Genomic DNA, 24,310 nt, shown 5'->3' with positions numbered 1-24,310 from the left:
AGGTTTCCAGAAGGTTAGCTACTATTTAGACAGCATTATAAGAGAGCAAGTTTTCAAGCAGCCTTAAACATGATCAGATACTGGCTCCAAGTCTCTGGTTGTTGATATGCATGCTTAAAATTAAAGTGTTTCATCTCACTGCCAGGTCTGGTCTGTCATAACACTTCATGCTGTAAACTTCAGATACTCTTGTTGTGCATTTGTAGCTTTGCACAGCACAATGAACTAAGATTTATTAGAGCCTCTAGCCATTATATGCAGAAAACTAAGAAAGACTCTAAAGAAAATTCCCTTTCTCCCCTTCAAGTGGCTGCTTTACTTCACTCACTGACAATACGACCCCAGGAGAGAGGTAATAGACAAAGGAGAACAAACACACAAAAATATTTGCCTTACTTTTTCAAAGCAGTAACCAATGTCCCACTGTTTTCATAATCTTTGCTATGTCAAAGGCCACTTATGTTTAACTAATTAAAAATAAAGCCAAGAAAGAACAAACCAGCAGGGTAAAAGAAAATGAGAAAAATAAAATAGATTTGGGAAGTACAAACAAAATGGAGTAAATGTGAAAAAGAAAAGGACTAACATGACTCAACAGCACAACTCTCAGATGACCTAGGGAGACATTTTTGGATATAAACGTATGAATTAAATCACATTAAACAAATATTACCCTTGACATTTTTCACTCATCATTTTACACCTTTTCCTGGAATTTTCCATAGCAGCTACGCTTCAGTCTGCAGCCAGTATTCATCAACCATTTGAAGCAAATATTTGGATTTTTTTGTAGCAAAATATATCCCTGCTGAGAGTAAATAATTGCCCAAATTATTGCTTTCAATAATGTCATTTCTAAGTTACTGCCACCTCTGTAAGTCTAAATGTGAATTTCAGATGAATATTTAAAACGTTAGAAGGGCATTTAAAATTTGGGAGATGTTTCAAAGAGCTACCAACTCTGTAGCAGTTCACAAACAATATTAGAATTATATTGGAACTACTGGAATTATATTGGAACACTGGAATTATCGATATCACATACAGAGAGACAGAGTGGAGAAAGTGAGAGGTGCCCACATTGATAAAGGAAAATATCTTCCAATTGAAATGGTGACCAGCACAGTGAGCGGTGTAACAAACTGCTGCGTAGTAACATCAAACGGCAGATACAGAAGAGGAAAGCTATTACTATGAAAAATCTCAGTGTAGCAGAACAGCCAGCACATGTAATTCAAGATACCCCAGCAACCTAACCAATGGCAAGTCACAGGAAAATACAGGCAGTTGTGGGATTTGTTCCTTCCCACCAACCAATATCATCAACTCAATTCTTTCTGCTTCAAGACTTCTGTCTTCTTGTATCCACCTAATTTAGCATCCCTGAGCATATTACAATTCAGATAAACCTTCAGCTCTAAACAAAACCAACTTCTACACCTTATTTCATTGAGTTCCACAAATTAATTGAGAATTAAGCCTCTCATTTAAACCATTTGAGGGGTTAAACCCTTTGAGACTTGTAGCCATGCCTTCTTACTGTAGTTGCAGCCAGAATAAGGACAATCTTACTCAGTGCCTTAGAAGAAACGAGAAAACACAATATTGTAAGCATCTCCTTCAGAGCACAGTGGGGAATCTAGGCCACATTCCAGGATTTGTTATTTCTGTAAAGCAGGCTTGCAGGTCATTGTCTCACGCATCCTCCACAAATTGCAGCCCTCCAAAGATTTCATTTTTGTTTAACCCTGATCACGTTAGTGATCTGGCTTCAAGAGTGTTCCCAGAAAAATATCCTCAATGGAAAATGAAGGCAGTGGTGAAAGGCAGTGGTGGGAACTCGCAGCATGCTGGGGGTGGGGGCACAGCAACATTTCATAAGCTAGTTTCCTAAACTATTTGAGTTACCACATCAACAGAACAGGAATTTGTGGAAAAAAATCAGTCCAAGCCAACATAAGATACTTCTGTGATAGTTCTGATTAATCTGGTCGCTCTGGAAATAACTTTAAAGCACCAAGGATAACACAGCATAACACAAACTACTTCATGTAAGCTTTTGATAGCTCACAGCTCGTTTGTGAAGCCATATAACTTCATGTTCGAGGTGAACTTATCAGGGATTGTTCTGCCATAACAAATGGCATGTGGAGGTTGACTCTGAGCTTGATTATTCAAAGCGTGAAAGGTTTTTATTGCAATACCATTAAAGATATCAACAGTAAATATTAAAAGACACTAACACCAGCATTAGCTAAGCAGAAGGGCCCACTGACAACTCAAGGACTACAACCTGTGCACTGTGAAACAGAACGTGGGGGTACCAAATGAAAGTTTCCAATTTATCACTTGCAGAAATTCCCTCCGAAGAGGTTCTTCTAGAACTAAACCTGGAGCCTCACCATCACTCCTGCAATTACAAAAATTAACACTGGGCTATACAGTTATAGTACCACAGTCCCACTCTATCCTTTTCTCCCACACAACTGATTTTCCTCTACATTTTTGTCTAACTGTCCTTTCTGCCTTACCTCTCTGCTCAACCTTCAGTCCAACAACACTGCACAGAGGACAGCTTACCCGACTCTTGCTGAGGAGTGACAAGGAGAGGTACCAACACACCAGCCAAATGAGGGAGCCAGCTCCAGCCCCAGACACCACTCACTTCTCAAGTACAAGCCCAAAGCATTCATCCACAAATGATGATAGCTGCTATCACAGCCTTAACGCTTTCACTTTGGGCTGGTTCGTTTTTCCTGAACAGAATACTAATTAACTCAATCATAAACCAGCAAGAAATATCTTCAGCAAAGGAACTAAGCCTGATGAAGTCTCGTTTCTCAAGATCCTGGAGCACAATTAATGGTTCTGCGTCACGGTTGCACCTTGTTCTTTAAGGCATTTTATTTCATCAAAACTAACCCACCACTGCCTTACACTCAGCTGCAAATAGTTGAGGGGAAGAGAAAGTCTCTAGATTGCTACCAACAGATGAGAAAGAAATGGGTTTGTTTTTAAATATGCCAGCTCTGGTCCTGCATATCTCCCCAAACCAGAGCGTCCATAAAGAATTCTAACTTTGCTTTTCAGCAGTGTCCAACCTCCTAATCCCTGTATTGATGTTTCCTGCCTAGAGGATCTAGGCGTAATCTCATTTTCAACTGCAGCATCTAATATGTTCCCTAATTTCATTCTTTTTCTTGTATGGAAAAAAGTTACATTTAACAATAAGTGAGTGCATCAAAGAGATCGGTTTGGTTTTGAGAAATGGAACACCAAGATAAAATGAAACACCACCATGAGACTGTACTAAAGTGGCTAATTTCCTTTGTCCCAACACAATGACCTGAAATAAATATCCATTTTCTCTAGACAAAGAAAGCACCATTAGAGAATCTTAGAAAATCCAGAAGTGGAAGGGACCCACAAGAATCATGGAGCCCAACTCCAACCATTTCAAATTTATTTTGAAGTAGCTGTTCTTTAAAAAAAGAAGACATCTGCAGCTTCTGACAGTAAGATACCTATAAGACATTATGAAGTTTCACAAGATCCTCTACCAAGATATCTTCATAAGTACATTTTTGAGGCAATGCAACACTTATCTGAGCAAATGAAATATCTCCATGTCATTTGAAGAGAGGAAAATCATGTTTTCTGTATTATCTACTTTTTCACTGAAGCAGAAAAGGCATGAATCTAATGTCCAGTATACAGCAAAACTGGTAAATAGCACATTATGTAACAGGGAATAAGATTTGATGGCTTCCAACATTCTCCAATAATATTAAAATAAAAAAATGGAGGAAAAACAACTTGCCATGCAAATTCACTTCACTTTCTAATTTGTAGAGGTGAGCATCAAAGTTCTGAACCTGACTTAACACAAGCTTGAACTTTTGGCTGCTTTCTGAACAACTTAAAACCTCAGGAGAGCAGGCATTTTCACGAGCTAACATCTGGGGCAGTGGTTGTGGGAAGAGAACAAAAAAGAAAAATAACCTCTTTTATTGTCACAGCTATGGATCTCCAAGCCTGGATGCTGTCTAGAAGAGAAACTGAACACTGGAATGAACATAGTTAAAAAGGAAAAAGAGTATTTTAAAAACTTTTAATGTCTGTTTAGTGAGGTCTGGCCAGAAAACAAGAATTCCACAAACCAAAAAGCATTGTGGTTTCTGCAATTTTTTTCCTGCATTCAAACACAAAATGAAAACTTTCAAAGTAAATTTTATAAAACATCACAATTAAAGAAGCCAAACGTAACTCAGCAGCTACTACCCAGCAGTAGGGCACTCATCTTACAGACTCATTTCCTTGTTGCAAATCTAGAAATGCAGAAATTTGAATCCATGTCCACGGTAAAATAAATAAATAAATAAATAAATAAATATTTAAAAAATACAAAAATAGTGCTAGGTAATGTGGAAACATATTTTAAAATTGTCTCTTTACAGTCTTCAGAAACTGAGCCTCAATTCATTTCCATTTTATTTCTTCCAGTCTATATAGTACATGAGTAACTCAAGCTCTTATAGGGATTCAAAACATTCCCAACTACAACAACATTACAACTCCGGTCTGCTTACACTTATGTCTATTTGAGAAGCACTACATATGCATCTTTGAGGGTATGCAACTTTTGGAACCCTAATTAGTTCCCTGACAAAGGTTTTGGTAGAAAACTGTGTTTTAATTAAGTTTGGGACTATTTGGGGGTAAAGGTCTTCCTCAAAATTTTTTAATGCATCAGAAATGTTGACTTCTTTAAATTGGTCAGTCGTCTGCTGCTGTTTTTCTGATTTTACTTTGGTTGGAACTGCTACCAGCTCCCTTGCTAGAGTTTCTTCTCAAGTTAGAAGAGGTTATGGTATTCTCCTTTCTTGCGTCTAGTGAGGGTCCATTCAAGCCACACCTATTCTTTAGGTATCTCTTTGGGAAAATACTGCAATTGAAGTACCCACCTGCCAATACATTTCTAGGTCATTCCACTTCCAAAACATACCACCAAACAAGCATTACTTAACCAGGTACATTACATTTTTCCTTCTTCTACATGTGATGTCACTAACTTCCTTTTTAGAAGGCTGCAGAAGAACTAACATTACACAAGACTCTTCTTGTAGCCAGGTAGTTCAGCTTTTGTATGTCAACAACTGAAGGTTGCAAATGAACATTCTAGGAAACTTCCTACTTCCAGCTAGAGAAAAGCTTATTTCAAAGAAAATATTTTGCTTTGACTTCCTGGCATTTGTCATCGTCAGCTTAGCATACTTGATGGCTTCTCCAGTTACCTTGTGTGGAGCAGGAGAGCCAAGAGGCAGATTAATTTGAATGAAAGCTTGCACGGAAGATATTGGTTCACAACAATAATGAAAACACCTCCAACCATATGGAAAAAATAGAAGCTTAAGCACAGACCTCCAGGACCCACAGCACATCTCTGGTAGAAGGATCAGAAATCCAATCCTCTAGCCTAATACCCAGCACAGGGCTTTCTCTACTAGACTGCTTAGCCCCGCTGCTTGACTCACGGATCAATACTGTGTTCTATAGCCACATTTTCTAAGCAAGTTCTAGTAAAACAGCACATATGTCCAACTGCAAAGTCTGTTTCATCTCCTAATCACTTTCATCCATTTCTTTCACATATTGCTCTCCACTGGTTTTTGTACTGAAGTCATATCCATGAAAAGGCGTTGCTAAATATTACAAAATTGAAGGGAGCAGCAAACAACTTAGCTTATAAAACAAACAGGACAGAAGAGTTGGTATACACAGAGCTCCTGAGGTAAGCTTATAGTTTGGAAAGTACTGGCAGCCAAGGTTAAGTAAATACTGTTAGTGGAGAAAAACAGTTTTTGGAGAAACAAGCAGAAAAGTAAATAATGAAATGCCAAATTTTGGAAGTTTAAGTCTTAGTAACAGTTACTACTTTTCTAATAAAATCCTTATGTGATGTGAGGCAGGAGTCAACACTATGCTTGACCAACACATTGCCATTCTTGAAAAGAAAGTCAAGGACAAAGTACCTTCTGACCATTTAGGAAGACATAGCAAGTTAGTTTCAAACCATGTTACCAGCTTGGCAGTTGGAATCTGTCTCCATACTTAGTAATTACTAACCATACAACCAATTCTCAGAGCAACAAAAACAGTACTTTCTTACATTAAAAGCATATAAACCATTCTATGATGAACATCGACTTAACATGACCAAAAGTATATGCAATAACAAATGGCATTCTCCCAACAATATGGTGCATGTAGCTTTTCAGAAAAGAATACATGAGAACTATGCCACCCTTAAAACTGTTTCTGCAGTCTCAGCTGCAGGTGTATCATGTGTTGGCATCCCTCCGTGCATGACACCCCCCCAAGTATATGTTTTCAGCTTACCTTGATGACATGATCATTTTAAGACGTTCCAATTCCATCAGGTCATAGGCTTGAACAACGTGGAACAGGGGTAATTCTATCATGGTCTCAGCAGTAAAGCTAAAAAAAAAGTTAAAAACTCTTCAGAAGTCATTTTTAGCACACAGCATCTTACATAAAAAGACAAGTTCAACACTTCCCATGTAATCACAAAAATTGAAACAATACAACTCTGCAATTGTAACTTTTAACTTTTGACCATAATTACGTAGAATGTTAATGTTCTCATTATATGAATTCAAATGAATGGGGAGAAGCAGTACCAGCCCACTAGGAATGCTATATAACCACAGTGTCCCACCTTTTTAAGTTTTCTTGTTCCACCTTCAATCAGATGGACTTAGAAAACTTCAGCAGATAGTACACCACCAATTCACACTAACTCCCCAAATAATATGATATTTTCTAATGACGAGAACTTAAGTAAAACAGGTTAAAAAAAACTTCAGGAACTCATGAGCAAGTCTGAAGAGCTGTCAGCAAGCTTTCTTGTACAATACCACCTGCAAGAGCAGCAGCTCAGATGCACTAATCCCTCCGCTGCATCATTTAGTACAGAAGACTAATATATTACATACACAACATGTTTTGAAAGTTCTGCAGTAGATACAGCATTGCCGAAAGGTGTACTATATGTCACACAGAAATAGAAAGGCCTTTATTACTACAAAGAAGTGTTGAGGATTATATAAAGCCAAACAGTGAAAGAACCTACATACTACTTCCTTTTGATATCCGAACATACAAGAACAGCAGATTAGGTCACTTCTTGAGCATAGGCATCTCCAAGCAAAGAGGCTAATCTGGTACAAAGGACTCCCATAACTAAGCTTCAGCTGTGTTTTGAGAAAAGATTACTTAAAAGGAATATAAAATCAACATGACATTTGTCAGTCAGTATACCGATTCATATAGCAGCACGCTGTCATAAAAGTCTTATTACATAGCTTTTGTTACAATCGTTCTCCAGCATGAAATTAGGTGAGTTTACCAGAAAACATTTACCTTTTTACTGAACTTTTATAATTATACATCTAGAGCAAAGAAACAGACCGCTGCCATTAATGCTGTGCGCTTCCTCAGAGATCAGACTGGGGACAAGGCCGTCAGGGAGATTTGCTGATGCATGAGGATTACTAGGCCAAGATAGCTGTTTTACTAATCTTTGCCTATTAAGTAGATCAGAACAAAGCTCTTTTTCTCATTCTTCAAAAAGCAACAAAAGGATGAATTCCCACTGCAGATTTCACAATCCAGAACAGAAGCCTCTTGGTTCCTGCCCTTTGGAGAAGCTTCAAAGGGACAAGGACCGCACAGACTGCCCTGCGATATTTGGGCCGTAGCCACTTGTAAACAACAGGAGATGAATTCCAAGTGCAACAGATCAGTTTCTTAGCCCAGGTCCTAATCCCAATTCCTCATCTATTAAAGGTAACCTCATCTATACATAACTTGCTAATTAGAAAGAAACAAGGGGCTTTTTCTGTGGGTAGGAGTTGGATAAGAAAAAAAAAAAAAAAAAGCTACTCAGTCTGTCTCAAAAAATAAGTCTCTTGGCTCATTGCAACAGAAAATAATTGAAGTGGTCATAAAAAATACAAGTAAAGTTTTATACAGTCACAGAGTTCTCCAGCTAAATTTGATGGGCAGTTGAGCCAAGGCTAATTTATGACCAAATCCAAGAGTAGGCCCTCACTCCGGGCTATAGTTTGGAGCCTGGATTCCAGTGCTAAGCGCTCACCACTTTTGTGCATACAAATATACCTGAGGCCCTAGTTTTGGGCAAGATATTTGTTCAGAGCTCAAGCCATCACCTTAAACTTTCTGAAGGATTTGGCCACCACAGCAGCATGGTGCAGTTTTGAGGAAAACGCTTGATGAAACAAACACACAGGTGGGCCCACGGCAAGCTGCATGGCACCTCACAAGACAGCTAGAGTTGCAGTGAGCAGCTGTACCTGAAATTATACCTACTAAAAGAGGAAAGAATGGCAACTCCATGAGGTATTGCAGTCACGCATCAACTCTATTTCCTTTGTCCTGAAGGGACGAAGGGAAAAGCGTGCCGCCTCCTGAAGCTGAGGTGATTTCACCGTATTCTGAACTTGGCTGTGCCTTTTTCTGTCCCTCCAGGGCAGCCCTGGCAGCCTCCCAGAGCCCACCCCGCGGTTTCCCGACCCCCAGCGCCGCAGGCAGGCTCCCGCTCCGCCCTGAGGCGCCCACAGCCCGCACCGCCCCTCTCTGCCATCCAGTACCCAGAGCCGGCCGCTTATTTTCGAGGCAGGAGCAGGGCTCGGCGAGAAAGTTTGGGGCTCCGCCATCTCGGCAGCTCCCGCTGAGGAGAGCCCCGCGGCGCCGCCGCATTCGCGCCCTTTCCTGAGGGGAGCGCCCGGCCCCAACTGCCGCCACCATTTCGCTTCTCCTCAGGCAGCTGTCCCTCAGGGCGACCGGGCTCCCTTCAACCAGCTCCCCCACCCCAGGAGTGGGCCGTGACCGAACCAAGGTACCTGTAAGCGGTATGCTATAGTTAAGTGAAAATAATAATGTTGAACTCAGTGCTATTTTGCTTCTCCCCACTGCTCTGGCACAGCAGCACACCATGGATGTGTGCCTGTTATAGTGCCCACTAACCCCAGCAGGTTGACTCCAAGTGTTTGTGTCCTGCAGGACTGCCCTTCTGGGATAACAAGGCCTGTGCATCAGCTCTGAGCTAAGGTAAGATCAGCAGAAAGCTAAATGCTCATTTAAGTCTCAGAGTTGATGGAAAGATAGTCACCCAGCAGACACCCAAGGAAGGACAGCCTCCAAGGACCTCACACTGACAGAAATTTACTTGTATACAAGTGAATTTTAGCCAGTTCAGAGGCATGTGACAGGCTTTCCCCCATCCTCTGAAGCTGCCTTAGGTGAGGAAGGTCCCATACATGACAACTAAAAGACTGCAGTTCTTCAATTTTGAGTATTTTAACAGATCTTTGTGTAAACAGCATCTGGGTCCTCCCTCCCACCAGCTGTAAAGAGCAAGAGATGGGAAGAAAGAAGAGGATGACAAGTTCAAATCCAGGTCCTAGAGTTGTTTTCTTAACCAGTCCTGTCTAACCAGGTGCCATACATAACTAAAAGTCAATGACCATCATCCATTTAAATACCTGGAAAATAACACACCTAAATCAGATGCCTTTTTGTCAGCATACAGAAAAACTGAAGAACTATAGGGGTGACTTCTTTCTCGTCCATGCCTGCAGGCCTGCCTTGGGTTTCAGCTGTAAGAGTGTCTGCTCAGTAGCATTTAGTGCTGAGGTCAAGATGATAAATAGCCACTCAGTACTGGAAATCCATCAGTAACAGTAGTCCAATTGTCTAATTTGGTAAGCTTCTGGTCAAACATCAGCAAAACTAGAATGACTGTTTTCCCCTTACTAATCAGATTTCTCAAATGGTTTTATGCTGTAAAACACCATTAGTACCATTTTTCAGAAAAATGTTTTTACTAATTGAGTCATAATCAAGCAATCAGTAAAGCATAATCCATTATTTAGAAAATTGGAAAATTACTTATGTCTTTCTATGCAAACAATTTGAATTAAGGTGGTCTTCACACTTGCTGTTTGCATTGTCTTGTCTCAAAGTATATTTTGTGCTACAATATTACAAGTCTTGGCCTCAAAGAGTAAGTGCTGCAAGAGAAATTAACTTTATATTCACTCTTACACAAGTACCTTCTAATATGGTTACTCTTTAGACAAACCTTTAGGAAAGCCTGCAGCCACCAGAACTGTGCCTACACACAAGCTATGAGAACATAGGCTTAGTTCCATGCTCCGAGAGCACCATTTCCATGCTGCACATGAATAATCCTTTTCACAAGGGCGTATAACATTGAGTATAGCTTGAGCTGGCAATACTTCCAATTCAATTAAAGAAAATAAAACCTCACTTGCTGAGCTCACTTTCTGAGTGGCATCTACCCTGACAGCTTGTCGTCTGTTCATAAACTAGAGAAAAGTTTTGCTCTCGCCTGCCTCAATACGAAATGCCTTGTCTAAAGAGGAAGGAGCAGAAGCTCTGGTTGTGGTCTGTAGTTATGCACCCTCATTCAAGAGCGCATGGCTTACCATTTTTATTAATCTATATTGTGAAGTTTTCTGAGTGCTGGAAAGTTTCATACAGTAAGTGTAATTATTAAGCTATTCTGAAGTTGCTTAGAAGTTATGTTCAGTTGATAAGACCTATTATGTATCAGGGGTTAGAAAAAAAAATTAAGTCTCCTTAGCTCACTGCAGTATAAGAAAGAAAGGAATGCCAAGTTATAACAGATACATAATGTAGTTCGTCCCTTTTTTTATAGGCTGTGCAGCATATTGAAAAGCTTGACTCTTCTGAAATAGATGCCTTCTGTTTTTGTCTAGACTTTCAGCTGAATGATTTAAGTTTGTACAGTTACACTCTCAATCACATTCACAAGAAACAAGCAAGTCTGTACAGTTTGCCCAGTGTTGGAAAAGCAATCAAGGCATGCTTGTTGTTGTAGAGTTCTCTAAGACAGGCTAGAACTTGAGTATTTAGCCAGAGCTCACCACCTTTTACTTCCTTTGTGTTGCACAGAGTCTAACATGGGAATAGATTATGAAATAAGTGTTTGGAGGTTAGTCAAGCGAAGGACTGCTGGTTACTACACTGTCGAATGATAGAGTCTATTGTAGGAAAGAAAAGTTATTTCCAGTTCTCCATTTTAGTGTCCCTGCAGAACAGCTATGTACAGTAAATCTTCAGTGACACAGCAGCTATTTCTTGTGATCCTGGCAACACAATAAGGCATGAAAAACTCAGCTAGATAAATGAGATAGCACATCCTTAAGTAAAAGTTGCCAGCTGAAGCCTGTCAGCAGGCTGGGCAGATTGCTCTAGTCCCATCAGATAGGCAGAAAGATAACCTGCAGGCTCCCTGCTTTTAGGTGGTCATTGCTATCTCACCAGGAATGGAGGAATGCATACCCTTATTGTTCCTACAACCACTGAATGGCAGAAGGAACATGCAATTCCAGAAGCTTCATCTTAAATCCTTTGTAATTCCCTTATGGCTCATCAAACCTCTTTCATAAATCTCAGCAGAACAGCAGTAACTGCAAGGACTAAGACCGAGACAGAATCGCAGAGAAAAATGGACAATGCACACTGCGGAGAAGGCTCACCAGCACCATGATCAGATGGATATTCCTTACTGCTTTTCCATACTGAAGTGCTAGGTCAAGTGTTAAGTGTTAGTGCCAAACGCCAGGTCAACTTCGCAAATTGTTGCTAAGATGTGGGTAAAGTCAGTCTTTGCGTTTTTATCAGTATTTTTATCTCTTCTTAGGCTGATGCACACCATGAACTCTCTTCTACAGAGTTTTTGTACTCTCTTCTCTCTTCCTTTGCCAGCCTAGGAAAAACAGTCAAATTAAAGCTAAACAATGGTTCTCTTGTCATCTGCAAATATTAACAGGAACAAAAACACTAGTGAGGGCGAAGAGTTGTTTAAGCTAAAGGGCAATTTTGTTATGAGATCAAGTGGCTATAAACCAAGAATAAATGTAGGTTAGAGATTAGAAGGCTGGGAAAGTGTTCCTGAGCAAGACCTCATATCTCAGTTAATGACTGAGATAGGAAAAAAAGAAAAGAAACAAGGTTTTAGCAAGTTAAACCTCAAGTTTTAAAGGAACACATCTTATTTTCTCCACACTCACAGAATAATTAAATTTAATTTGGTTCTACCATCAGTTGTAGCGTACTAACTTCAGGGCAGACCAATATGCTTGCTGCTCTAAACTCAATTTATGAGCCACTTACTTCATATTTCTGCTGCTCTGAGAACTGAGGCTATTCCTCAGCTAAAGAGAGTCAGTCATTGCAAGTCTAGAATCCCAGAGACTGCATCTCTGCCATTTCAGGGCATGAGCTGCGAGGTAATCCCAGTGGAATATGAAGACTCCTGCGAGGACAAGAAATAGCTTATTTTGCTAGTAACACTAATATAGAAAAGGACAAGCATACGTATGTGCAAACATACATATGTGCTGATGGAAAGCTTCATTCCATGAAGTTCTTCAGACGCTGCTCTGGATTTTGTGCTTTAGTGTTCCTAAAGGCAGGGAAGGACAGTGCTTTATCTTACCTTCTTCTCCCATCATCACATTAGCACTGAGGTTAGTATAGCAGTGTATCCTGGACAGGTAATAGTACTGTTACCTGAACATCACAGATGGGCTAAGCCTGAACAGAAGTCACTGTGGTTGACAAAAGGTACTCCTGGGAATATTTGGATACTTCAGGAAAAGGGTGGAGCAAGCATAGTCTGAGAATGGGTGAAATCTGTCATGCAGTAAAGAATCTTTTTGTACAGGAAAGTGTAGTACAGGCACTCAGAACAAACCTACCAGCCTCCTAGAGGCAACTTGGTGCTCAAGCAAAACATGAGGGTGCTTAGAGCTGCCTCCTGCTCTACCAGAAACCAGGCTAGTTTCACATTTCTGACTTACCTCATGATTTCTTAGGAAAGAAGCAAGCTCCGTAAGTGAAAGACAGGAGGTTATAAATCTACGTTCACTGCAAGCTTGCAGTTAATACAATCTTCATCCCCTCCCTTTGTTGGGAAAAAACACTCCTCACCCCTCAACACAGAGGTAATGAGATGAAGAAAACAAACACTACACAACTACACAGAAACGGAGCCCTGCTTTCCCCTCCACACCCTACATAACCATCATTTAGTTCCAGGTTGTAGGCAGCAGCAGAATTGGGAGTTATCCTCACTTGGCAGAAGCACATTCCCTGCTGGCCACATTCTGACTGTAGTCCACTGACAATAGGCTCAGGAGCTCTCATCTGGGCTAAGATACTGAAAAGATAGGCTGCTTTTGTAAAAGGTAGAGCAGAATTTGTCTTCCACCTTCCTTTAGCTCTTTGATTTAATACCTTTAATTCAATGACATTAGTAATTATATCCCCACCTTGTTAACCATACAGGTGTCAGACATTCACTCTTCCCAAGCCCGAAGTACTACCAGCTCCAGGACTGTGAGTTTTGCCTCTCATCCAGCTCTCGTTATGGTACTCACACTCCTAAATGCATCACAAACATGTATTTTGGAAGAGTGGTAGTTTTACCCCGCCAAGTGTAAAGAAGACATAATCCTGCTGGCTTGGAATATCCCGGCTCCATTTTCAATTCACTGCTCTTAGTGTTCAGCTATAAAATTATTTTTTTCCTATTAATCAGACTGCAGAAAGACGTCTAGATTTACTTCACTCATACACAACACTTTGTCCTGCAGGTGTCCTTCTAGGGAAGAAATAAAAAGACACAGACACGCTTGAAGTGCTCTGAAGAATTAACTGCCACGAACAGAAGTCCATGCTGTGGGTAAGGCTTTTTCTTTAAGGAGAGCAGAAGCAGCCAGGAGGGGGCACCACTGCTGGTAGCTCACGGATCTGTGACAGCCTTCATGCCGCTCTGAACTAGCTTGCGCGTCTCGTGTTGCCGAAGAGGAGCTGCTCCTCCAGGCTGTAACCACCAGCTAGCTATTTGCTTGCCATATCTTTTATGCAGGGCAACCAAATAACACTTCAGTAAAAGCTCTGCATATGCACCATTTGTCTCTGCATATCCCTGCCTGCACTGCAGAACAGGAGTACAGCTCTGAGATCATTGTGACGTGCTGAGAAAAAAAGGACATTCCCCGTGCCTTTTTTTTTTTTTTTTTTTTTTAAATGGAAAACGAAGCTGGGTAGGAGCCTTTCCCCGTATACTTGCAACCCTTGCTGCTTACTTCTAGCTGCAAAGGGCTACTGCAACAGCTCCTGGTTGAAGGGCACAGGAATGCAGGGTGATTCTAGCTGGACTGCTTTTTCATGAGCTGCAATTACTGTGTGAGTCTTGCTGAAGTCCTCTCGTAGAAACAAAAGGAAGACAAGCTCTGGCTGCATGAGAAGAGTAGGTGACAGCAAGAGGAATCCTGCCTCCCCATGCAACACAAGTAGTATTGTTATTGGTACAGAGAAAAAGGGAAAGCAAAGCAGACTGATCATTTGGCAGTCATCAGAGGTAATAGCCTGCAAGTTGTCAAATGGGGTCCAATTCTAGAAACAGATTACTTCAAAGTAACTTTATACAAGACCACATACAATATTCTCAGGGAGAGAGAAGACAGGAGCTTCTTTCTTCTCTCTTCTGAGCTGTCTACAACAGCACAGTCAAACCTTGGACTTTATACAGGTTATCTATAGCACCATTTCAAGACCACTGTGGCAGGCCAGTGTTTCTGCTCAGTAGTTACACCTTGTTTATGTGTAATATCTGCATTCTTGACTAGTCAGATTAATTGTCTCCAGTATGTACTCCAGAAAGGAAAATCTGCCCACAATAAAGGCTTTCTGTTAGCACAGTGTTGCTAGTAAATGGTGCAGATATCTGTTCTCATAACCTCAGAAGATTTAGGAACTGATCCTCTAGAGAGCATCACTGCATGAGAGAAGTACTTCCAACATTTAATCAGTTGTCTCTAAGATAGTCCCTTCACATGAAGATAAAAATCTCATTTACCCTGAAAGACTCATAAGAATGCATAGTCTCTGGAACTCCTAGAGAGATGGTGCTGAGGAGGGCTGGTCAGTAAGACGCTATCTCCTTGCCCAAAAGCAGTCTTATTAGTAGACTGCAAACATTGAGCAAGGGAAGGGTAAAGAGAACAGGTACTTTGTTTACAGTAGTCAGCAAATCTCACCAAAGCTTTCAAGACTTAGTATCTTCACAATCAAGACTACCCAGGAGCCGTGCACTGGCACTGAGATTAAGTGACCAGTTTTACAAGTTAAAAGGCTCAAAGATAATAATAACAAATCAAAATAACAAGTAACTGCAGCAGAGTATTAGGACTGCTATCTACCAGAGAAAGGCTAATCCAAATCCCAAACCACGCTACCCACAGGCCTTCCAAACACCAGAGAAGCTAATGCAGTGAGAAGTGGGGTTTGTTTTCTCAAGGAACAGCAATGGAGACAGTTCTTTGCAAGCTCCAGACCACAACCAGTACTTCCAAAGACAAAGCAGCAGAATACGCTCACCAGTTGAAAGCAGATGGAGCTACTACGCTGCTAGCATACTGCTCCCAAGAATCTCGGTACCAGGGCAGAAACAGCTACGTGAGACTCCATTTTAACCAAGACAAAAGCCCCTACCTGGTACACTGTAGTTAACCCAAGGCAGAAACTCCAAGAACGCAGCCAAAACCTTGAGAAAAGGAGGCTCTTCCTCCCTCAGGTGCTATTAATACTCATTAGAAGCTCTGCAGATGTGACTGGCTGTCACTTCTGGCCACATTGCTAATGTAAAAGGTGTGAGCACACCTGCACGTGGGAGTGAGGCTCAGTAATACCAATCTGTGGCCAGGGAGGCAGGTAGTGATGTTAGGTGTTCTTCAGGTTATTCTCTTGTTTCTTTGTTAACACAGGTGAAAGGAAGACCAGGCAGATTACAATAATATGTGTTCTAGTCTGAGAAACAGGTAAAAGCATCAGGTTCCCATAGCTTGATGCACCAGCGTGTTTGCTCCTGCTAGTTTGCAGTTACAGATGCTGTCCCCTGGCAGAAGGAATTCTGCGCTACCTGTGGTGCCCCCACGTACCCTCTCTGGGTACTCAGGACTCGTTTCTGGATCACTGATAATAACCTAGCGATGAGTTTTGTTACCTTCATGGTCCAAAACGTCCGGAGTAGCTGGGAGCTACAGCCAAGCAGTATGCCAAGGGCAACCTGAAGGCCAGACTGTAAAAGCCTTTGTCTCAAAGTGTGTGTACACACAATGTGGAGAAGGTACTGGAGGGGAAACACTGAAGGCCCAAAAAGGGAAAATGTGAAGTAGAGGAGGATCTGTCTCTTACAGAATAGAATCCTTTTCTTAACATCACGCAGGCTGGGCAGAGAGCTAAATGTAATTAAGTCAAACTGGGGCACCCAGGCCCATAACAATGTTACGGAGTGGCAATCCTGAATCCATCTGTTCACATTTGATCATAGCAGTATGTTGAGCATGAGGCAAGTTCTGTTTAAATGATCTTTCATTAGAAATGTACCAATTCTGGGGAAAAAAAAAGCTTCTTCCTGAAAGCACATGTTCAGTTTGAAACTGCATGGAGGTTTCAGCGAGCACACAAATACCACATTTTAAAATGAGGAAGAATAAGCGACATAAAATTACATAATTCCAGTCGTGAACAAGAAATTGCACAAACTCCCAGAGCTCCTATTCCTACTGCATGTCCTGAGAAGCATGAAGTCAGCATATTGAGCACATCCACGTTCTCTCAGAATTCAGTAGGCTCTCAGAAGTATCTAAAAGCTGCTGAAGATAAGTCATACCTGCAGAGATAGGACATGCAGATGTCACTTTCCCAGTGACAGTAACAGAAGTGGTGTCTATTCACACCATTTGTAACATTTATTAGAAAAAACAGCAACAACTGAAAAGCATGGGGATTTTCCCCACTGCTAAGCCTGGCTTATGTCTCATATTCCTGCTGACTGAAATAGAATTTGGATTTTTATATTGCTCTCCTGTTTGTTTTGCAGTGTTAAATCAAACAGTATGTAGAATCGTGCATTTGTGCTAGTAATCGAGTAATGCAACTCAAATGTAATTCTGCTGGCAGGAGGAGATCCATATGAGAAGAGCTCTAGCCTCTTCTCTTGGCTTAGCAGAGCTGCCTGAGCCTAGTTAAGGTTTCTTTTTAGCTTTATCTGTGGTACTTGAGTAACCTGTAGAGATTCCTGAGCCAGAAGCATGTTCATCCAAATTCCATTGTAATCCGGCGCCTCAGACCCACAGTATTGCACTTGGTGGAATTTCTGATTTCAAACTGAACACCAAGAGTTCCTTTAAAACTCCCAAATTAAACCCCAGCACGATGACATCTGAGGCTTTCTTCCTGAGGACTTCCACAACTTCTGAGAGCTCTGCTGTCTCCCAGGAATTTGCAGATGTCACAGGCCAGGTACCCTACTGCAGCAGGCTGGGGGTCTCTTTATGAGTGTTTGACACAAGCTTGTTTGATTATAGCAATGTCTAAAACAACTTGGGCATTTGAGTTTGAAGCAAGTTTAATTCTTTAGTTACAAAGGTGAGATCGATTTCTTGGCCTCTTTCGGTATCTGTGAGATACCCCATAAAGGAAGAGAAATGTCAGCATCAAGAGAAGATCAACTTTGCCAAGTATGTACACATTTTCCTCTAAACCTCTTACCTGTGGGACTATTGACTCTAAAAAGAAAATGTTTTTCTAATTTGCCTTCTCCGCTTCTTAGAAAGTCTGCCACTTTTTGCCCAATTTAAAGACATCATCAAGTTTCCCTAAAAATACTGACAGGCAAGTTGTAGTACCCAGGCTTCGTTGTGGAAATATGGTTAGTAACTGGAGTCTAATTAGATTTTGATACTTAAGCCTGGTGTGAGAAGGGTCAGGCTCTTAATCGTGTTAGACTTTGAAGAGATTACAGCAGTAACTTTTCCCTCCTCGCAGACTTTGCACTAAGAGCCACCTCTCTTTAACTGGATTGAACCACTACATGTAACTTGATAAAATGCTGGTACATTGTGCTCTATTAGCTATAAAATCACATACACAAATTTATTCATTTTGCAATGCCTGCAGCACTGAATTGCAGTGTGAAAAAGGGCACCCCACACATACTTCTACAAGAATAAACTCTTGGCATAATCACAGATGTCCAATTAGACAAACGCTGTGAATTCTAACAGGATTTGTTCTCTCTGCAGACTTCTCTGACAGAGGTGAACAAACACAGGAGTAAGACTGCTTCAATGTTCAGCCTCCCAGTGAGTTTTCTTTGACTTACCATCACTGCGTAGGTCAGAAATAATAGTTAAGGGCATCTGTGTCACTTCTACTGTCATTTTTGTTCTGAACTCATGCACAATGAGGGTTTCAGGAGAATGACCACTCCTGTTATCAAGGAAAAGCTAAAGCCAGGGGTGGAGGGATAATGCACAGGGATATTAAACCATGGAGGTTTTGTAGCCTAGAACTGATGAGTTAATGTTCTCCTTGCACACACCTGTCCTTCCACCTCCTTCCTAGCTAGTACTAGTCCTTACAGCTTAAGACACATTTCAAGTAATTAGATCTGTCTTCCACAGTTTTCAGCAGCATTTTTTAATATAAATTAAAAATTGGCATGTGCTTTAGAGCAGAGGTTGAACTTGGAATTCATCTCCCTGATTTTGCGTATAAGTTTACATCCATGGGATCAAGGAGCCTTCAGAATTAAAGACGACCTCTAACTCTTACTGAAATAACCCATTTTCTCCAAAGATGTTGTTCTGGGCTGCCGTTGTTCCCAGCAGCAGTTCCCAATGGCTCTTCCCAGTGTACAGACTATCCAGGAAGGCAGAAATAATACTGCACGAGGCAGCAGAAGATGCTGTTGTGGTTTAACATCAGAACCAGATTTAACCATATTAGGACGTAGCCATACTCACTTTCAAGACCATGTTTTGTATGCACAATATGCATTCTTAAGATGTACGGCCTGATTTTACGGAGCCTGAGCTCCCTCAGTTATGTGCGTTTTATGCCAGTTTCCATTCATTACTGACATAACAGCTAGCAGGCAGAAAAAAGTAGATGAAGGGCGTGTTCTGTCCCCAGGCGCGTGGAGTAAAACATGCCTGTTTAAAAAGAGATGTTTTTAAAAATCTAAGAAAATAAATACATTGTATTAACCATGCAGCACTCCGGAGACAACTTTACTGCTAAGCTGTGGTCACTGCAGGACACTGCACAGCTTTCGCTTAAGTGTGTTTAAAAACAGGGCATGAGAGCTAAACTGAATCCACCTAAGAGACGGGGTGGAGGCAGGAGAAAACGTAAAGCTCATCTGCTTTTCATTTTCAGTCTGTTCATTTTAGTTGGCTGGCCTGGCTGACCACTTCAATAAACTCTTCTGAGGTGAGAAATATCTCCATAAATGCAAGCAAGTTGTAGCAAATGGTAAAGAAGAGAGCCCAGCCAAGCACACTTTTATAAAAACCAGAGCTGAAGCCATTCTGACGAGGCGGGAGTTGTGCTAGTTTAAAGTCTATAAACAACAAACAGCGCAATGCTTCACCCCAGCACAGCTGGCCTCTGAGGAAGCTAATTGTACTTGTTCTTGAAAGAGAAAAGAGCAGATAAGCCACAAAGAGTTATATTGTGGGAACAGCTTGTATGGACTCTGGTGAAGGACATGAAAGGAACCAACTAAAAATACATTTGATCCTGATTGTAGCCAGCTTATTTTGATGGGGATAATTTACATATCTCATTTAGATAGTTAATGTTTTTGTGGCGATTTTTTTTAAACCTCAGCAATGTATTCTTTTTTTTTTTTTTTTTTTTAAGTCTAATGGAAAGCAAATCAAGGTATTTAATCATACCCATAAATTTAAAAGCAGAATTAAATTTACTGTTACACTTAGGGAATTGTTTCAGATGTATAACAAGAAAATCCTATATATGTCACTATGCAAAGCAGGCACTTTTGCAAAGCACCCCATGGTCTGCTGGCTGATGGTTTTGCTTGTTGATAAACAAGGGAGAGGACTATGCTTCAGAGAGGGTCCGCACATCTTAGCGTTGAAAAAGGTATGTACAACAGCAGGATGTAAGCTGCAGTCCGTATAATAGATACGGATCCTCTTGTATTAAGTCACATGGCAACAAGTATTTGTTGGGAGAGCCTCACCTCAGCTCTTACGTTTCAGTTTGCCGGAGGGAAGAGCTTTTCTAAGGTAACACTTTTTGAAACGTCAGTGGTCTGGTTGGAAGGAAGAACTTGCCTTCACTCAGATTCACTGCCTTGACCTCCTGCAGAAGTGCCAAGGACAGCCCAGCCCTTACAAAAATACAAAGAAGCCTGCCAGCTGTGTAGCAGTACGTTCCCTACACCGACAGCCATCCTTCAGATCCCTCCAGTACCTTACTATATTTGAACCTTGGAGCTGACTGTACATCTGGAGGGGATGGACGATACTGTGTTCTGCTAGCAGCAGTATTTTATTGGCAGGGGAAGAAACTACAGCAAGAGGACACCTCCCAGCTTGGAGCTGGCAGGGAACAAATATGGTGAATTATCTACTGTGGGGCTTCTTAAAAAGAATCATTTTATGAAGACTGACTTTGTCAGACAATTAACTTTCATCTCACATCCAACACTGCAATTTAACAAGAAGTTTAAATGTGCAGAACATCACTGCACATGGTCCCATTGCTACGTGGCTGTATGGATGCATAAAAAGAGACAGAGGGAGAAGACAGAAGAACAAGCAGAAGAGAACAGGCAAGGCTCCCTCCAGCAGCAGTGGCGAGTTATGGCAATTAAAAACCTTTCATGAAATTCCCTAGATTTGAGCTAAGAGCAACACTGAGCGATACTAACAGGGTTGCATGTGTATCTGACAGCAGAAACAACAGGCACCTCCTGGATTTGATGAAAGAAAACAGATAAATACTATCCAAGCACTGAATATTTATGCATCAAAATGGTAGTTTGTTGCTTTCATCTCTCTTTTGCAGCTAACACAGAATACCCTGTGATAGGTTCTGACTACCTTCACCTAGAAGATTGGTGGTCCAGCTGGTATTTTCTTCTTCTAGCAGTTCTGTAAAAAACACTTTCTTTGGTAACATAGTACAATTCTTTAATAACAGATCCCATGAACCCAGGAGATTTCTACAGCATAATCTTTCCCTCTCCCTATTGCATTGCTTTCAGCATCATAGCCTCACTGTCAGACCTCTACAAGTTCAAGACCTCTGCCTGACTTTGCTATTAACCTGTTAGCAATGCCATTTCTGTGGGCAATGGAAACATCCTGTCACCTATTTTCAGTAATGCTGTCAATATTATTGGCATTGCCAGGGAATAGTAGAAATCATTACACGCTGTAGTGCCTCAGACCTCATCAGGTATTGACTGCCTTGGGTGTTCTACAGGATGGGATAGGGAAATGAGAGAGCCTCTGACACACCACGCAGAGGTAAGTTAGGGGCACTTCTCATCACCACTCAGCATTAGCCAGCTTCCCCTTACTTCTGAAATTGTCCTGGTTGCTCACCCTAGCACGCGTTTCTCAGCCCAACTTTACCCTGTCATGCACAGGAAGCACGCTGGCTCTCCAGCCCTTCCTGAAGCACCAGGACAGGCTTGCTGCAGGAACTGATAGAAGAAATGAGCACCAAGCCTGCCAGGCAGCAACTGCCTGGGGGACAAACTTCTTCCCCTGCTGGAGAAGGAGGCATGCTCTGACGCTTTTCCCAACAGTGAGAGGTCTGCCTTCATAGTTTTCAGGGCAATGAGATAACTTTGGACAGAAGTTGCCAACTATTGCTGGTTTCCCATAGGCGGGGGGCATTCTCTTCAAAGAGCTGCCAGAGTTTGCAACGTAGCATGTGACCATTAAGGGAAATTTTCTTCAAAAATCCATCATCTGCTAGACTGCACCATAGTTCTGAGTGCTGCTGTCTGACATGGCACAGCCAGGATGATGTGGTGCCTCTCCCAGGGGGAAAACAGACTTGGTATTGGCAGGATCTGCCTGCAAACCTGGGCCAGCAGCGATGTAGGGGGATAATTACTCCAGAACAGAATGAGAACTTTTGAACTCTAGAGCACAGCATGAGGCAGTTTTTTCTGTCCCAAGGGAACTACTGAAGAAGCAAACATTATTATGGATGACGCAGATGAGAAAATGAGAAACGGGGCAGGGGAGGAGGATGTATTGTTTAAATTGAAATATTTTAATTTATCACGTTTCATTTCCTATCAGTGCATCAAGAATTCAGAGATGTTCCGTTTAAATGAATAACATGAGAAATTACCACTCAACATCAATTTACAAATAATCTGGGTAACTGCTGTGGCATTTCTTCAAGCCCAGGGAACCACCAAATGAGGCGCCCTGGTGCCCTCTTGTGGATTTTAGTGTCTAGAGAGAAAAAAATTGAGAACATTTTAGTGCTATGAAGGCTAAGCTGCTGCACAAGGAGAGTAACATTACAGGTCCACATAGAAAGTAAAACAGTCTTTTGATTGCAAGTTTTTTTTGCTTGCTAGTTTTCTGAAGGTGAAGGCTAAAGCAAGCAAAAAGTACCTTATTTGTTCTACAGTACGTTGTTTTTTTTCAGTGTTCCTAATTATTAAAAAATTATGCCATGGAGTTTTTAGGTATACATGCTTCTGTATACAGGCAGTTTGTATCAGCTTAACCTGCCGTATTTTAATAGCAATGTTCTCATCTCCTAACAAAAAAAGCACTCAAGAGCAGGGACAGGAGGGAAAGATGACCTTACAGAAGCTCAGTGCTCTGTTTCTCTCAGCTTTTTCCATGCTACTTCCAGTTTTCACCAACATGTACTCTCTGACTCTGCACTTTGATGTAAACTGCATGTCAGAGGAACTTATTTTGAACCCACTGAATATAAAGATACCTTATATAATTGGAGCCTCCTAAAGTACCCATGCACTGCTGAATTATTTTGTATCCATATTGCATAGAACAAAATCAGAAAACCCCACCTAATGTATCTGTAAGGACGTTCATTCATGTTAAAAACAAACTAAAGCCACAAACAGGTTACTTAGGTCAGGCAGCAGGTGGCACTGAAATCCCTTTATGAGATGGAGTCATCATCCAAATGCACAACATTTCATAAGGAGTAAGGGTATACGTTTCTCAGCATGTTTATAAGATCACATTTAGTGAAAGAAAATAGTTAATATCTCACAATTTGATCCATGAAAGAGAAATAAAATGATTTTGTAACCTGTTATTTCTATAGAATACTTGCACATAAGTGCTGTCATGGTTGCTGTACACTTACTATTAATCAGTCATCTGAAAATGTAAAAATGATCTCTTTACAAGTAGCCTACTATTTACAAACAAGAGCTTTTTTTTTATTATTTATTAATGCTTTCCATTGTCTTTAAAATGTGAGTGAAATGAATTTTCATTTTCAAAACTTGGTCAAAGCAAAGACTGTTCTTCTTTAGGCTGCCCAGGGAATTGGTTGAGTCACGATCCCTGGAGGTCTTTAAAAGACATTTAGATGTAGAGCTTTGTGATATGGTTTAGTGGAGGACTTGCTAGTGTTAGGTCAGAGGTTGGAGTGGGTGATCTTAGAGGTCTCTTCTAACCTAGATGATTCTGTAATAATAATCATCATCCAGCAGAGCACACCCTAGTGTTGTTTCCTGGCAGTATTCTTGAAGGGGTGTTGTATGTACTAATACCATCCTGCCTTCAGGTATGTCCTGTTCCCCAGAGACCAAACTTAGGCCTCAACTATAACACTCTTATAAAAACATTTTGTGTTGTAATGTTCTTATTCAAGACAGAAGTCTGTCTACTTTTTCAGATTTCTGTCCTACAGTTGGTCCTGCTGTTGTCAAAGGAACCAACCAGGCATATTATCATGACAGAGCTGACAGAACTAGCATACCAACTAGCAGGATCACGTGGGTCAGGGAAACATGTCAATGCTCACCTTTTCTTCTCATACTACTGAATCTTTCCAATAGAGTATAGCTCACAACTCTCCTTTATTATTACTGCTTTTCCAGACAGCTAGAAATCTTGAGGGGGTACCAGCTTGTTTGTTTTGTAGTCCACAGGCATGGAGTTGTACTCAGCTAGTACATGGCAGTAACTCCAACCCCAGGAGCCTTTACTCACGTTGGCACAGCACTGGGCTTTTGAGACGAAGCTGGCAACTCCACAGTGCCCTACTTGTGCTCACCACATCACACCCCTGCACCACGTTCCCTGCACGTACTGGA

The 24,310-nt window shown here is 41.2% G+C and overlaps 1 protein-coding gene and 1 long non-coding RNA gene across 9 annotated transcripts in view; one reads left to right on the top strand and one right to left on the bottom strand.

Annotated features, from left to right (window-relative positions):
- The window catches only part of LOC101791976 (uncharacterized), a 716,414-nt gene extending 700,386 nt beyond the window's left edge, over positions 1 to 16,028 (bottom strand). Inside the window, exons 1-2 of one of the 7 annotated variants that reach the window (XM_072043940.1) lie at positions 15,541 to 16,028; positions 6,400 to 6,498 (exon numbers count right to left, since the gene is read on the bottom strand). The gene's annotated coding sequence lies outside the window, so the exon portion shown is untranslated. Of the gene's footprint in view, positions 1 to 6,399; positions 6,499 to 8,693; positions 8,818 to 15,540 lie in introns of those variants that run through there. The other 6 variants (XM_072043938.1, XM_072043941.1, XM_072043927.1 and 3 more) reach the window with 6 other exon arrangements.
- On the top strand, positions 7,109 to 24,275 carry LOC140003519 (uncharacterized). 2 transcript variants are annotated; one of them, XR_011812325.1, is made up of 5 exons: positions 7,109 to 8,941; positions 9,106 to 9,153; positions 13,752 to 13,840; positions 18,249 to 18,308; positions 24,139 to 24,275. It is a non-coding gene; the product is annotated as an uncharacterized lncRNA (long non-coding RNA). The 2 variants fall into 2 exon arrangements; XR_011812324.1 differs by lacking the exon at positions 18,249 to 18,308.
- Positions 24,276 to 24,310: the final 35 nt, after the last annotated feature.

Source organism: Anas platyrhynchos, chromosome 12, assembly GCF_047663525.1.
Source record: "Anas platyrhynchos isolate ZD024472 breed Pekin duck chromosome 12, IASCAAS_PekinDuck_T2T, whole genome shotgun sequence".
NCBI lineage: Eukaryota > Metazoa > Chordata > Aves > Anseriformes > Anatidae > Anas > Anas platyrhynchos.
The sequence above is the reverse complement of the archived record's forward strand: the minus strand, read 5'-3'. Positions and strand labels throughout refer to the sequence as shown.